The sequence below is a fragment of the Halichoerus grypus genome, chromosome 9 (genome assembly GCF_964656455.1).
Source record: "Halichoerus grypus chromosome 9, mHalGry1.hap1.1, whole genome shotgun sequence".
Lineage (NCBI taxonomy): Eukaryota > Metazoa > Chordata > Mammalia > Carnivora > Phocidae > Halichoerus > Halichoerus grypus.
In genome coordinates, this window is record NC_135720.1 from 77,139,721 (window position 1) to 77,152,036 (window position 12,316).

At 36.7% G+C, this 12,316-nt stretch overlaps 1 protein-coding gene across 1 annotated transcript in view; it reads left to right on the forward strand.

Annotated features, from left to right (window-relative positions):
• The window catches only part of LCA5 (lebercilin LCA5), a 68,302-nt gene that overhangs the window by 647 nt on the left and 55,339 nt on the right, over window positions 1-12,316 (forward strand). The window lies entirely within an intron of this gene.

Sequence of the window (12,316 nt, forward strand, 5' to 3'; positions counted from 1 at the left end):
AAGAGGAGGAAGGGAGCTCATTGCAGGAGGATCTAGAGAAGAGGTTAGGAATTATTAAGAAACCCTAGAGGCCTGTGGAGACTGAAGATGGGAAAGGAGAGAGAGAGCCAAGAAGGGGAAGAAGGCTGTGAAGCTTTCGATATCTCTGGGATAATAAAAAAATTGGAGGTTGAGGACAGTGTGGTTAGAGTGGAAAGGCCCATTTGCCCTGGCTGTGAAATTTTTACATGTCCTCCAAGGATGGGATGAGAGGAAAGATGTTTGGCAAAAAATGCGCCCTCTTGGCATAGATGAGTGGGAGTGCTCTGGTTGGTGTTATACGTTGGCAGGACCAAAGGATATAGTGTTTCACAGTGGTGAAGATCATGGGCCAGGTTCACCTGAGTTTAGACCCCTCTCATTCACTTTGTGACCTTAGACAAATTACTGTAACAGTTATTACTAATTGTAACAAATTATTGGCTAGTAACAAATTACTAGGGGCATATATATTTTTTCCATTTGGGGATGGGAATAGTAGATATTGTTGTGAGGATTAATTTATTGAGATGTTCGTACCTGTACTTAGGCAAAAGAAAAAAATTGGGTGCTTCTGTTAAAGTGGATTTGTTCTTGGGATTTGGTTTGTGTGGGCAATTCGATGGGCTGCAATTACTGGAGATTTTCTTAATGTTTTGCTTCTTGGATCCTCCTCTGAAAGTCTGAAGAATGTTTTGGCCCTTCTCCCTAGGAAAGTACACTTGGACACAAACATGTTTATGCTGGTCCTTTACCTTCAGTTTAAGAACTTGGATTAAATATATCTTTGGGATCAAAAGTCATCATTTAAATGGTTTTTATGTATTTGGCAGGAGGGGTCTACATCAGGTTTGGAAAAAGGGTACAGTTCTGGAGATTATTATGTTATTTTAATCCATATTTTTTCAAGTTATAGTTCCACATTTGAATTTTATATTACTATTCTATTTCACTTTGGGCTTTTGTTGCATGTTGACTTGTATGTTTATCCAGACACACAAAAAGAAATAACAGTTTGTTTTGATTTTCTGAATTGACAGAGTATCATTTTAAATATCAAAAAGTAGTTGGTGACTTTGGAAAAGAGATTTTTCTTTTTTTTGTCAGCGTCACATCTTTTCTGTTAAGCAATCACGGAATAGCATAAGACACAGAAGAAGTTCATTCGAAGATGCTACTCTTGGGGCACCTGGGTGGCTCAGTTGGTTAAGCTTCTGATTGATTTCGGCTCAGGTCATGATCTCTGGGTGGGGAGATCAAGCCCTGCATCGGCTCTGGGCTGGGCATGGAACCTGCTTGATTCTCTCTCTCTCCCTCTGCCCAGCCCCCCCTTCAAAAAAAAGAAGATTCTGCTGTCTCACCTGGTTCTTCTCCTGCCTGTTATTATTGATCTTCTTTGCTTCTTTGTGGAATCCTGCTCCTCCTCTGCTCAACATATAATTATTGCGTTTCCTCATAATTTAGTCTTTTGCCCTCTCTTCACTCTGTGTTCTTTTCTTGGCTGAGTTCATCCTTAGGCTTCTGGTTGTCTTGGCTTCCACCATCTATGTTTTATTAATGCACAATCAATTTCTATCTCTGTCCTGGAACTCTTGAATTAACTCTAAATTTGTGTAGCTAATTTTTGATATTTCCACGTAGATTTCCCACAGGCATCCTAACTAAACTGAGTGTGTCTGAAATGAAACCATCATCTTTCCCCACCAAATCTGCCCTATTGAATGGTACCACATTTACCCAATTTTGTAAACCCAAAACTTTGGAATTCATTCTCTGAATTTGGAAGAACTTGGAATTCTTCTCTGTTCTCACAGTCCACATATAATCTGTCATCAAGTCCAGTTTGTTTTACTTGATAAACATTTCTTAATTCTGTACTCTATATCTCTGCTTACCCTCTGTTACCGTCACTTGCCACCTGATTTCAAGAGCACCTGGTCTTCTGCCTTCAGCCTTATTGGCCCTCCAATACTTGGGCTGGGGATGGATCTTTGTTAAGTGTCAGATCTGATCATTTTAATCCTACTGAAAATCCTTTTTTTCTAACCAACTTCTTTGTATGATATAAAGATCCTTCTTGTAATAGTCTCTTCCACTTGATCCAGTCTCATTTATTACTTTATCACTGACCCCCCCACCAATGCAGCATTGTCTAAAAGAAATATAATGTGAACCATATACATAATTTAACACATTTTTTTTCAGTAGTCACAGGAAAATAAACAGGTGAAATTAATTTTAATAGTATATCTTATTTAATCCAGTACATCCAAAATAATATTTTAACATGATGAATATTTAAAAATATCATTAAGGAGATAGTTTATGTTCTTTTTTTATGTACTAAGTTTTCAAAATCCCATGTGTATTTTACACTTACCGCATATCTCAATTCTGACTAGCTACATTTCAGGTGCTCAGTAGCTACCATGTTTGATAGCACAATTGTATACTATTTACAGTTTGATGATATGCCTCACTTATCTCTTACCTTTTACTTTTGCATATGCTGCTTCCCCCTACTGAAATAGAGTCTTCGGTTATGAACTGCATTCTTTTACTAACCTCATCTATCTTTCTTAAAGTTGTATAAATCAGATAATCACTGTGCTATTCCATATATAGTAAGCTTTCTTACTTAGACCTACTTTTGAATCATTTGAAACTGGATATAAAGGAGGCATTCTGGTACTGAAGGGGTTTATGGTCATCTTTTTTCTGACCTGTTACATGTGACCTATACTATTTGGGATTTTTTTAGAAAGCAGTTTATTTTTGGATGAAAAATGACGTGTTAGATTTGCTAGTTTTCTAGCATTGTCACAGTAGCACTCCTGGCCATTTTTAGAAAATAAACAATTCTTAGGAATTGAAATTGGGCAAGACTTGTAGTTTTTCTTTTTTGCTTTTATCTAGTTACCCTTGTACAGATAGGGGAGACAGATGAACAACTGTTAGTTGATTTATTCTGCATCACAAAGAATTAGCTTAAATTTACTGAAATGTACTTGGAATATAAATCTTCAGTGTTCTGTTAATCTAGGTAACTTTTTTCTTTTAAGAGAAAAATAATATTCATTTATTCATTTAGTGATATTGTGACTAGTTTATATTAGTCAAACAGAAAGTAGTGTTGTAAGTACAGGTGAATTTTATTTTGTCTGAAGCCCTATTAGGTCATCTCAGTTATTTAAAATTAACTGAGTCAGAATATTCCAACTTTACTATGGTAATGGCTCTGAGCAGACCTTTTTGATTTGCTAACTTTTCTCCCTTAGGAATTTTAGAGGTTCAAGTAAGTCTTACTTAGTTATTTAAAAGAGGGGAAATTTAACATTTCCTTTAAAACAGAAAGACAAATTTTAAAGAATGAAATTGTTAACGTTCTATTTGGAATAGCTTTATAGAATAATCATTCCATAAAATATTAGTGAATGGTGTTGTTACCATTGTGAACTAGGTGGACGAGGTTTCTGTTCTTATGTGTCTTCTATTTAGTAGGAAGAGAAAGATAAATGTAAGATTATTTCTAATAGTAACAAGGTCTATGAAGAAAATAAAACAGTAATTAAGATAGAGTGACTGGGCTCACTTTAATAGAAATGTCAGGAGAGCCATCTTTGAGAAGGTGACATTTGTGCTGAGGACAGGACAAAGAGAAGGAGCCACCTTTGTAAAGTTCTGAGAAGGGCATTTTAGGTAAAGGGTGCTTCAAGTACAAAGTCTGTGAGTTGGCAACAAGCTTGGCATGTTGGAGGCACCAAAGAAGGCCACTTTGGCTGAAAAAGTATATGAGTGGCATGAGATAAGAAAGGAGAAGTAGGCAGAAGGGCTAGATCTTGTACGAGTTTGCAGGTCTGGTTGAGGAATCTGATGGTTGTAAGAAGCCATTGAAGAGTATTAAGCAGGAGAACGATGCTATCTGATTTCTGTGTCAGGTAGCTTCGTCTGTGGAAGCAAGGATGAAAGCAGGGTATCAGGAGGCTATTGCAGAAGTTCAAGTGAAAAAAGATGGTGGCTTGGACTAGGGCAGTAGCAGTGGGAATGATAAAAAATAATTAATGTGGAATGTATTTTGGGAGATAAAACCATCTGGTTTCACAGGTGGTTTGGATGTGGGATGTGAGGTTAAGAAGGAATCCAGGATGATCCTTAGATTTGCGACATGAGTAATTTAGTAGATGGAAGTGCCATTTAATGAAATTAGAAAAATAGGAAAGAGTGGGGGTAGAAAGAGGACAAATTATGATTTTGGTTTTGGACATGTAAGTTTGAAAAGATTTTTAGATACCCAGGTGGAGTTGTCACATATGAATGTGGCTATGTGAATCTGGAAGTCAGAGTAAATGAAATCTAGATGAGATCACCTAAGGAGAGAGTGTAGATGAAGAAAAGAGAGCCAATATGGGGTGCCTTGGTTAGTCCAACATTTAGAGATAAGGAAGAGGAGGCAGATTCAACAAAGTGGAGATAACATTCTAGATTCTAGATTACTCTTCAAAAGAGATTTATTGGAAAATTAGAACAACTGGGTTATAGATGTATTAGGACATGGAGTCAAGCAACAGCTTTATTAGAGCCTCTTTGTTGGTAGGAATGATCCTGTACAGAGTACAGTAGCAGAGGCACAGTCCTGAGATGGAGGGAAGATATGGGAAAGGAGACAGGTGAAAGGTTTAGCTCCGAAAAGGAGCAAAAATGCTTCTTCAGTTTTAGTGGCAGGAAAGCAACAGTAGTATGGGATAGATGCAAATGGAGATGACTTCAAAGATGAGGTAGTTCTCATCTGATTGTTGACATTGAAATGCCTAATGGGTTACTCAACTAAGAGAAAACTTGTATAGGCATACCTTGTTTAATTGCACTTGGATTTATTGTGCTTTGCAGAAACTGCTTTTTTTTTTTTTTTTTTAACAATCTGAAGATTGGTGGCAACTCTGCATTGAGCAAGTCTGTTGGCACCATTTTTTCCAATAGCATTTGTTCACTTTCTGTCTGTGTCACATTTTCTAAATTCTCATAATATTTTAGACTTTTTCATTACAGTATTTGCTATGGTGATCTCTGATTAGTTATCTTTGGTGTTACTATAGTAATTGTTTTGGGGTGCCATGAACTTTACCCATATAAGACAGTGGACTTAATTGATAAATGTGTGCATTCTGACTGCTCCACCAACCAGCCGTTCCCCCATCTCTCTCCCTGTCCTTGGGCCTTTCTATTCCCTGAGATACAACAAGATTGAAATTAGGCCAATTAATAACCCTATGATGGCCTGTAAGTGTTCAAGTGAAAGTCAGACATCTCTCACTTTAAATCAAAAGATAAACATGATTTAAGCTTAATGAAGAAGGCATGTTGAAAGCCAAGATAGGCCAAAAGGTAGGCCTGTCCACAAACAGCCAAGTTGAAAAGGCAGAGTTCTTTAAGGAAATTAAAAGTGCTACTGAAGTGAACACATACAGTAAGATAAGAAAGTGAAACAGCCATATTGCTGATATGGAGAAAGTTTTGGTGGTCTGGGTAGAAGATCAAACCAGCCACACCAGTCTCGTAAGCCAAAGCCTATTCCAGAGTAAAGCCCAAACTTTTTCAGTTCTATGAAGGCTGAGAGAGGTGAGGAAGTTGAAAAGAAAACTTGGAAGCTGCAAGAAGTTGGTTCATGAGGTTTAAGGACAGAGACCATCTCTGTAACATCAAAGTACAGAGTGAAGCAATAAGTGCTGATGTAGAAGCTACAGCAAGTTATCCGGAAGATCTAACTCAGAAAGTAAAGATGGTTGCTTCTCCAAACAACAGATATTCAATGTAGACACTACAGCCTTCTATTGGAAGAAGATGCCATCTAGGACTTTGATCGCTACAAAGGAGAAGTCAGTGCTTGTCGTCAAAGCTTCAAAGGACAGGCTGACTCTCTTGTGAGGGGCTAATGCAGCTGGTGACTTTAAGTTGAACCAGTGTTCATTTACCATTCCAAAAATTCTAGAGCCCTTAAGCATTATGCTAAATCTACTCTGCCTGTGCTCTATAAATGCAACAACAAAGCCTGGATGACCGCACATCTGTTTACAACATTGTTTACTGAATATTTTAAGCCCACTGTTGAGGCCTACTGCTCAGGAAAAAAAAAATTCCTTTCAAAGTATTACTGCTCATTGACAACACACCAGGTCACCCAAAAGCTGATGGAGATATACAGTGAGATTCATGTTGTTGTCATGCCTGCTAACACAGCATCCATCTGCAGCTCATAGATCAAGGAGTCATTTTGACTTTCAAGTTTTCTTATTTAACAAATACATTTTGTAAGACTGTAGCTGCCATAGGTAATGATCCCTCTGATGGATCTGGGCAAAGTAAATTGAAAGCCTTCTGGAAAAGATTCACCATTCTAGAGGCCATTAAGAACATTTGTGATTTGTGGGAAGAGGTCAATATATTAATTTTTTTTTTAAACAATTCAGGAATGTTCAGTGAATTCTGGCATCATTAAGGGTTACTTTATTTTTTTTAAAGAATTTATTTATTTATTTCGACAGAGACAGTGAAAGAGGGAACCCAAGCAGGGGGAGTGGGAGAGGGAGAAGCAGGCTTCCCGCGGAGCAGGGAGCCCGACGGAGGGCTTGATCCCAGGACCCTGGGATCATGACCTGAGCCGAAGGCAGACGCTTAACGATTCTGCTACCCAGGTGCCCCCAATATATTAATATTAACAGCAGTTTGGAAAGAGTTGATTCCAACCTTCATGGGATGACTTTGAGGGGTTCAAGACTTCAGTGGGGGAAGTAACCACAAATGTGGTGGAATTAGCAAGAGAAGTAGAAGTAGAGCCTAAAGATGTGACTGCATTACTGCAATCTCGTGATCAAACTTGAACAGAAGAGGAGTTGTTTCTTATGGATGTGCAAAGAAAGTGGTTTCTTGAGATGGAATCTCCTCCTGGTAAAGATGCGGTGAAGACTGTTGAAGTGACAAGAAAGGATTTGGAATATTATAGAAACTTAGTTGACAAGGCAGTGGCAGGGTTTTAGAGGATTGACCCCAATTCTGAAAGAAGTTCTGTGAGTAAAATGGTTTCACACAGCTTTGCATGCTACAGAAAAATCGTTCATGAAAGGAAGAGTCAATCAATGAGACAGACTTTGTTGTATTATTTTAAGAAATAGCCACAGCCACCCAGCTTTCAGCAACCATCACCCTGATTAGTCAGCAGCCATCAACATTGTGGCAAGGCTCCACCAGCAAAAAGATTATGACTCACAAATCTCAGATGATGATTAACATTTCTTAGCAATGAAGCATTTTTAAATTAAGATATGAACATTTTTTAAAGACAATCCTCTTGCATAGTTAGTAGACTATAGTATAAACATTCATATGCATTGGGAAACCAAAAAATTCATTTTATTATTTTTTATTTCAGTCTTTGCTTTATTGCAATATTAACTTTATTGTGGTGGTTGGGAACTAAACCTGCAAAATATCTCTGAGGTGTGCCTATGGTCCATTTCAAGGCTTATTCACTTAACTCTGTCACCTTAGGTAAATTGTAATCTTGGGTAAGTTAGTTTGTTTTTCTGGGTGTTAGTTTCCTTATTCTTTTCAAAGAAAAAAGTGATTCCCCAGGGTTCCTTCCAGTACAAATTTGGCATGTAACCTTATTAAGCTATACTACTTATTTTTATTTGTTTATACTTTTTTTTTTACTGAAGTCCAGTTGACACATGTTACATTAGTTTTAAGCATACAGCCTAGGGATTTAACAATTCTATAGGTTATGCTGTGCTTACTATGAGTGAGGTGTCTGTCACCGCCAGTGCAACAGTTTACATTCCTGCCACTAGTGTGTGAAGGTTCTTTTCTCCACATCCTCTCCAGCATTTGTAGTTTATTCTTTTTTTGATACTAGCCATTCTGAGTGGTGTGAAGTGATGCCTTATTGTGGTTTTGATTTGCATTTCCCTAATGATTAGTGATGTTGAGCATCTTTTCTTTTGTCTGCTGGCTATTTATATGTCTTCTTTGGAAAAATGTCTATTCAGGTTCTCTGCCTACTTTTTAATTGGATTGTTTGTGTTTTGGTGTTGAGTTGGATAAGTTCTTTATATATTTTGGATATTAACCCCTTAACAGATGTACTAGGTGGCCTTTTTGTTTATGGTTTCCTTTGCTGCGCAAAAGTTTTAATTTTGGTAGAGTCCCAATAGTTTAGTTTGCTTTTTTGTTTCCCTAGCCTGAGGAGAAATATCTAAAAAATGTTCCTAAGGTCTATATCAAAGAGATTACTGCCTTTGTTTTCTTCTAGGAGTTTTATGGTTTCAGGTCTCACATTTAGGTCTTTAATTATTGTGAGTTTATTTTTGTGTGTAGTTTAAGAAAGTGGTCTAGTTTCATTCATTTGCATGTAGCTGTTTTCCCAGCATCATTTATTGAAAAGGATGTCTTTCCTGTTGTATATTCTTACCTTCTTTGTCATAGATTAATTGACCACACAGTGTGGGTTTATTTCTGGGCTCTCTATACTGTTTCACTGATTTATGTGTCTATTTTTATACCAGTACCATCTGGGATTGTGATACCCCCATCTTTTTTCTTCTTTCTCAAAATTGCTTTGGCTGTTAAGGATCTTTTGTACTTCCATACAAGTTTTAGGATTACTTATTCTAGTTCTGTAAAAAATATTGTTGGTATTTTGATAGGGATTGCATTGAATCTGTAGATTGCTCTGAGTAGTTTGGACATTTTAACAATATTCTTCTAACCCATGAGCATGGTGTGTCTTTCCATTTGTTTGTGTCATTTTCAATTTCTTTCCTCAGAGTTTAATAATTTTGAGAGTACAGTTCTTTCACCTTCTTGGTTAAGTTATTCCTAAGCATTTTATTATTTGCGGAACAATTGTAAATGGAATTTTTTTTAAAAAGTTCTTTTTCTGGGGCGCCTGGGTGGCTCAGTTGGTTAAGCGACTGCCTTCGGCTCAGGTCATGATCCTGGAGTCCCTGGATCGAGTCCCGCGTCGGGCTCCCTGCTCAGCAGGGAGTCTGCTTCTCCCTCTGACCCTCCCCCACTTTCATGTGCTTGCTCTCTCTCATTCTCTCTCTCTCAAATAAATAAATAAAAAATCTTTAAAAAAAAAAAGTTCTTTTTCTGCTACTTTGTTATAAGTGTATAGAAATGGAACAGATTTCTGTGTATTAACTTTGTATCCTACAACTTATTTATTCTGGTAGTGTTTTGGTGGAATCTTTAGGGTTTTCTATATGTAATATCATATCATCTACAAAGAGTGACAGTTTTACTTTTTCCTTCAACAATTTGGATGTGTTTTCTTTAATTTTTTGTCTGATTGATGTGGCTAGGACTTCCAGTGTTATTTTGAGTAAAAGTGGTGAGAGTGGACATCCTTGTCATGGTCCTGATCTTGGAGGAAAACCTTTCAATTTTTCATTGAGTATGATGTTAGCTGTGGGTTTGACATATATTGCCTTTATCATGTTTCAGTATGTTTTGTGTAAGCCCACTTTATTGAGAGTTTTGCTCAATAGATGGATTGAATGGATTTTGAATTTTCTCACGTGTTTTTTCTGCATGTAATGAGATGATCAATATGATTTTTATCCCTCATTTTGTTATGTGGTGTGTCATGCTGATGGTTCACAGATATTGAACTGTCCTTATTGTATTCCTGCAGTAAATCCCACTTAATGATACTGAATGATTCTTTTAATGTATTATTGAATGTGGTTTGCTAATATTTTGTTGACATTTTACATCTATGTTCATCAGGTGTATTGGCTTGTAGTTTTCTTTTTTTGGTAGTATCTTTGTCTGGTTTTAGTATCAAGATAATGCTGATCTTGTAGAATGTATTTGGAAGCTTTCCTTCCTCTTCTATTTTTGGAATAGTTTGAAGAGAATAGGTATCCTTTATTTTTGTTTTAAGTTTTTATTTAAATTCCAGATAGTTAACATACAGTGTAATATTAGTTTCAGGTGTACAGTATAGTGATTCAGCACTTCCATACAACACCTAGTGCTTAATCACAACAGGTGCACTCCTTAGTCCCCATCACCTATTTAACCCATCCCCCCACCCACCTCTCCTCTGGTAACCATCAGTTTGTTCTCTATAGTTAAGAGTCTATTTCCTGGTTTGCCTCTCTTTTTTTCCCCCAAGCTCGTTTGTTTTGTTTCTTAAATTCCACATTTGAATGTAATCATATGGTATTTGTCTTTCTCTGACTGATTTCACTTACAATAATACTCTCTTGTTCCAGTCACATCATGACAAATGGCAAGACTTCTTTCTCTTTTATGGCTGGGTAATATTCCATTCTGTATATATACTGCAACTTTTTCCATTCATCAGTCAGTGGATATTTGGGCTGTTTCCATAGTTTGGCTATTCTAGATAATGCAACCATAAATATCAGGGTGCATGTATTCCTTTGAGTTAGTTTTTTTGTATTCTTCAGGTAAATACCTGGTAGTGCAATTGCTGGATCATAAGGTCGCTTTTTTTGTTTCATGTTTTTTGTTTTGGGGGGGCTGGGGAGGAGCACAGGGAGAGGGAGAGAGAGAATTTTAAGCAGTCTACGTGCTTTCAGTGTGGAGCCCAACATAGAGCTCAACCTCACGACCCTGAGATCATGACCTGTGCCGAAACCAAGAGTCAGATGCTTAACTGACTGAGCCATCCAGGTGCCCCAGGTAGTTCTATTTTTAACTTTCTGAGGAACCTCCATACTGTTTTCCACAGTGGCTGTACCAGTTTGCATTCCCACCAGCAGTGCAAGAGGGTTCCCCTTTCTTCACAACCTCACCAACACCTGTTGTTTCTTGTGTTTTTCATTTTAGCCATTCTGGCAGGTGTGAGGTGATATTTCATTGTAGTTTTGATTTATATTTCCCTGATGATCAGTGATATTGAGCATCTTTTCATGTGTTTATTGGCCATCTCTGTCTTCTTTGGAAAAATGTCGAGAATAGGTATTCTTTAAATGTTTGGTAGAGTTCACCTGTGAATTCATCTGATTCTAGATTTTTATTTGTTGGGAGTTTTTTGATTGCCAATTCAATTTTTTACTAGTAATCAGCTGTTTAGATTTGCTATTTCTTCATGATTCAGTTTTAGAAGGATTGTATTTTTTTTTTAGGAAATTACTCATTTCTTCTAAGTTATCTAATTTGTTGGCATATAATTTTTCATAATACTCTTATAATTCTTTGTATTTCATTTGTTATGTTTTAATTTCTGATTTTGTGGTGTTCTCTCTTTTTTTCTTGGTGAGTCTGGCTCAAGGTTTATCAGTTTTGTTTATCTTTTCAAAGAACCAGTTCTTGGCTCCATTTTTTTTTTTCTTTTCTTTTCCTTCTTTTAGTCTTTATTTCACTTATTTTCACTCTGATCTTTATTATTTCTTTCCTTCTTGTTTTTTTGAAATTTTTGTTTCTCATGTCCCAAGGATTTTAGACTGCTGTGTTTTCATTTTCATTTGTCTCCAGGTATTGTTTTATTTCCTCTTTGATTTCTTTGTTGACTCATTGGCTGTTTAGTATTTATTTATGCTTTTCTTTTTAAGATTTATTTATTCTAGAGAGAGAGAGAGCCTGAGAGAGCATGAGTAGGGGGGCGGGCAGTGGGGAAAGAATCTTCAAGCAGACTCCCCACTGAGTGGGGAACCCAGATGGGGGGCTTGATCTCGTGACCCATGAGATAATGACCTGAGTCAAAATCAAGAGTTGGATGCATAACTGACTGAGCCACCCAGGCGCCCCAGTACTTTATAAGAAAAATTAATATCTGTTGTTTTAGTAGTTGTCTTATTTCATCTTTATTTCTTCCTGTTTCTTTTAATTTCATATTTCATGTCTTTTGTTTCTAATTTGTTACTTTTTGTTTCCTTATGTGAACTGTACTATTAGCCAGGCTACAGTGTTTCCACAAGGTCTAAGTACTAATTTTTTAAGAGTGAATTTTCAGGTGTCGAAGTGTCTGTTCTTTGGGAAGGCTTAGATCATTGAGTGCTATATTTTCATGAAGAATTGTAACATACTATGGGATGTTACAAGTTTATGTAGGTTAGAAATACCCACCTTAGTTCAGAATAGATCCTAAATCGGACACTGGACAAAGATAAGATGTTGTCTAGTATTTTGGGGGTTACTCTTGTATTTTTTTGTTACTATTAAGAAAGGTTTTTCATATAATTAACAGGTAATGTTTTTAGGGACTATATAAACGATATGTACATAATATATTATTACTTTTTCTTAATTGTCTCTCTTTGATGGAAGA